This window comes from Acromyrmex echinatior, chromosome 10 (genome assembly GCF_024713525.1).
Source record: "Acromyrmex echinatior isolate Ae372 chromosome 10, ASM2471352v2, whole genome shotgun sequence".
In the NCBI taxonomy this organism is placed as follows: Eukaryota; Metazoa; Arthropoda; class Insecta; order Hymenoptera; family Formicidae; genus Acromyrmex; species Acromyrmex echinatior.
This window is the reverse complement of record NC_141861.1, coordinates 1,992,981-1,997,139: the sequence shown is the minus strand read 5'-3', so window position 1 is coordinate 1,997,139 and position 4,159 is coordinate 1,992,981. Positions and strand designations below refer to the sequence as shown.

General features: G+C 28.1%; 1 long non-coding RNA gene across 1 annotated transcript; it reads right to left on the bottom strand.

The window, feature by feature from the left end:
• Positions 1 to 362: 362 nt before the first annotated feature.
• Positions 363 to 3,866, bottom strand: LOC147908206 (uncharacterized). The gene is made up of 2 exons (XR_015546495.1): positions 3,701 to 3,866; positions 363 to 2,111 (listed from the first exon to the last, which is right to left on the bottom strand). It is a non-coding gene; the product is annotated as an uncharacterized LOC147908206 (long non-coding RNA).
• Positions 3,867 to 4,159: the final 293 nt, after the last annotated feature.

The following is a 4,159-nucleotide window of genomic DNA, read 5'->3' as shown; positions in this document are numbered from 1 at the left end:
TAATGATATTAATTCGTGAATTCATCTCTAAAACCAATTATAAAAAATAAAACAATAAATAATTTGACTTATAATGATTTTATGCAGTAAAATGATCATATTTTGTCGTAGTTTTAAATCGATAACTTTTAAATGAGTAAGTGTATCCAAATAAATTTTTGCACAAATATTTGTTATTGTTTTATTAGTATAAAATTTGATTCAATTCTTAATGTTATTTCTTTATCAAATTTATAAATAAATATTACAAAATGCGATTTTACACAAAAATTAAGACAAACAAAAAGTTATGTAACTTATAAAAGAATTGTGCTCAAATTTTATACATATATTTAGACGTATTAATAGAATAATTTATGAAATTTTATTTTTTTTTAGTATTGTTTTTAGATGTGATACATACATCCTGAATTTATTTCGATGCTGCTAAAATATTTTTGCACGCAACTTTCCTTTTTTTCATATATCTTTGGCCATAAGTATATCTAAACCCTCCATTTATTGCATTTTCTTGGAAACATCAGCAAATAATGCACATTAATTAATAATCAAGCATCTGTTTTTTATTTTTCTTGATTTTCATTTTATTTTATCATCTAGAATAAAAACCAAATGAAACTTAACAAAATTTTAGAATTACTATAAAAATACTTATAAAAATAAATATTATTTTCCAATAAAACTGTTTTGTAAATTTATTTTTCATTAGACCGTTATTGACGTCAATTTGTGGAAGTGGTTCACTTATGGCCAACGATGTATAAGATCCTTGTACTTGACAGGAAGTTAAGTCTCTCATGTAAGCGACATTTTATTATCGCATTGTGTACATATTTTTTAAGACGGGTAGTCTCTCAATACGCATTTTACGCTCGACTTTCTTTTTCGGTCAGGGCCCAAGATAGGAACTTTATCGTGAGTCTATTAACATATAAACTTTAACGAGAGTAACATGGGGCCCAATTAACTTCGGCGATGGCATTCCAACGGACCGTATCCATCCCGAAATTACAGGTTTACCGGGAACGGTTTCAAGGCGCTGTTCCGTATACATCCTTCTACTTCGCGACTTTTAAAAACGACCCACGGCCTCTAATCTCGCAATTCAAGAACCACCGGTTCTCGATTACGTGTTATCGGTTCAGCGAGGCGTGGAGTACTAGAAACCACGCAGCTCTCTTATCGATATCAATAAATCCGTATGTCTCGCTGAATTTCTCCTTCTTACGGGATTTTTCCCGATGTGGAAAGTGAAAATACTTTTACATCATTACTTATCTATTAAAACAGATAATATACTAATGCTATACTACTGTATTGGAACGTATAATTTTCTATAATGCTATTAGTTTTCTATTCTTTTTTTCTTCGGAGAAATTAGTAAAAGTTGAAGAGAATATACACACATACACACGCACACGCACGCACGTTAGTATATACTTGCAATGTTACACAAGCAACAGGTTTATTAAAGAATATTTAAAATATGACATAAAAAAAAGAGATTTCGAGACAATAAAATTAACCCAGAAATAATCACTTGGTATGTTTTTACACTCTGAATTGTTATAAAATATTATTAATAAAATAAGTTATTCTCATTGAATATAATTAGTATTTATCTTTTTATACAAGTTATATTATTTTAATTTCTTAAAATAAATTAGTGCTTTTTAATTAATATAAATTAAATGGATTGACAGAGTCAGTAATTGTGTTACAAATTTTTATCTCCGAAGGATTTTAAATTTTTGCAGTTTGATATTTTTTGCATAAAAAATATTATGAAACAGTTTCGACATTCTGTCGCGTACATAATGGCTAATAAAATGATACAAGTTTTAAATCATTTTTTTATTTTTTCTTCAGATTAGATACGTTAAAAATTCGACTAAATACCGTAGTAGATGTTACGCAATGGAAAGATTTATGCTTGTTTGCCCGATATACATATGTGAATAAACAGATATACGATACATATTTGACAGTTTTCAGCTGTGCTATCTAAAACTGAGTAAAGTCTTCATCCGCAGCGTGTTATTGTCACTTCTGTCAATTTCGTCAGACTATTGCCGGGCTAATCAATTCACGGATTCCAGATAGCACCCAAACTGCAAATGATAATGCGAGGTTAAAGATGAACAAATGCAAATTTGGCGCGCATCGGCAAATCAGAATATCAGATTGTTGCTATCCGCAGAAATTCTTGTCCTTATAACATTTTCTAGACCACCGTAACAAGATTTGATTGTTCGTAATTTCGAAGCTTGTAGATAAGAAGAATGGTAATTTTGGCTCAACCATGACCAACGGGGAATTTAAAATTTTGATCGTACCGATTAGCGGCTTTCCAAAAATAAAAGCAAGACTTATCTGATTTGTACAGTGATCTATGTCTTCTTAAATCTTCTAAATTTTCATCATTAGTAAGCTTTGTTATTTTATGGCTCATGAAATAGAATAATAGGAATCTATTTAGTAAACATAGCAACATAATGATCTATATCTTATTGCATACATAATGAATAATGACTAATGTTATGTTTATTTGAAATTTTGTAGGCTAAGAAATTAATTTGCGTTTCGGTTCATGAAATATATTTGTTCAAATTCTTGTCTTTGTTTGTTCTTATTAGAGTGAGATAAGAAAATAAAAATTTGAAGAAAATTAAGGTACATATAAAATGAAAACAATTTTTATTTTATATTTGTAAATGAGAAAAGATAATATATTTAAGATAATAATATTTCGTCATCATTTATATTATATAATAATTAAAACAGATGAATTTAATTTCTCAGCAGCTCTTACAGCAAATTATATCACAGAGCGTTAAATGGTATCTATATGCAGTAAAAAACATTTTATACTTGCGTTAAAATCGATCCGATTATTTAAACTTTTGCGTTGACTTTTTAACATATCCTGAATTAATTAATTAATTTAATTTTAATATAATGTAATGTTATCTAAATATTTTATATTAAATTGATATTTAGCGTTTCTTAATGTTCTTAAAATAATAATAATTTACGAGTATAAGTATACAAATAGCATAAAATGATGTAGTTTTAAAAAATAAATTCTAAAATAAATGTATATAAAGATATGTTAATTTAACATATAAATATTAATTTTATTGAAAAAAAAAATGCTTCCACAATTTGTGTCAAAGTGTTATATTTTTTATATTAATTTTTACATAATGTGTGTTATTTTTTAATATTCAATATGTATCCAATTAACACAAAAATTTGAGACCGTTTGGGACATGTGAAACGTGCTAAATTTAGACTTTCCAGCCTTTTAAATTTCGCCTAATAATAATAAATATGTTTCATCCCATATCACCTGTCAGTATCAATCTTGAAACGCGATATCGCGACGATGCGACGTAAAATGATGTAAATTAGTCATATAGCTACAAATATTCTGCCAACTTTTATCCCGTTCCTCAGTTCTCAACCTAAACCTAATATATATATATATATATTAGGTGTTGGAATTAATTCGTAGCGTTTTACAAGAGATGGGAAGTACTTTCATTAATGTATTTTTTAATGCTCATGTGAAATAAATAACATTCTTTCATTAAAAAACGCTACGAATTAATTCCAACACCTAATATATATAATATATATATATATATATATATATATATATATATACATATATATATATACCCTCGCTCTCTTATACCGTTATACTTTTTAAAGATTACGTCGAATCAAGAAGGTCGCCACAATTATCAGTCGTCACTATACCTTCTTTCAACAATTTTCGGCCGACTATCAGGCCTGTAATCATTGCGACCTATATATATACAAGACGTCGCGATTTCTACACGTTTAAACGCGGGGTTAGAGATTGAAATTTATCGATATTTACGCATGTATTTCGTAATTATTACAAAGCCACATTTGTTCTCATTCTGATTCGTCGACTATTGGTTGGACTGATTCGAAAAAACTGAAAACATGCGCATTCCGTGACTGATAAAAACTTTCGTGTCTGAGACACTTTAATTGCTCAAAGAAATAACGAGATAGTCTTGGCTGCTCTTATCTCACTTGTTATCAAATTTCAACAATTTGTGTTACTTCTTTTTCTATCTCTTTCTTTTATTTGCTTTTGCTTTACAAAATCTTTCTATATTTT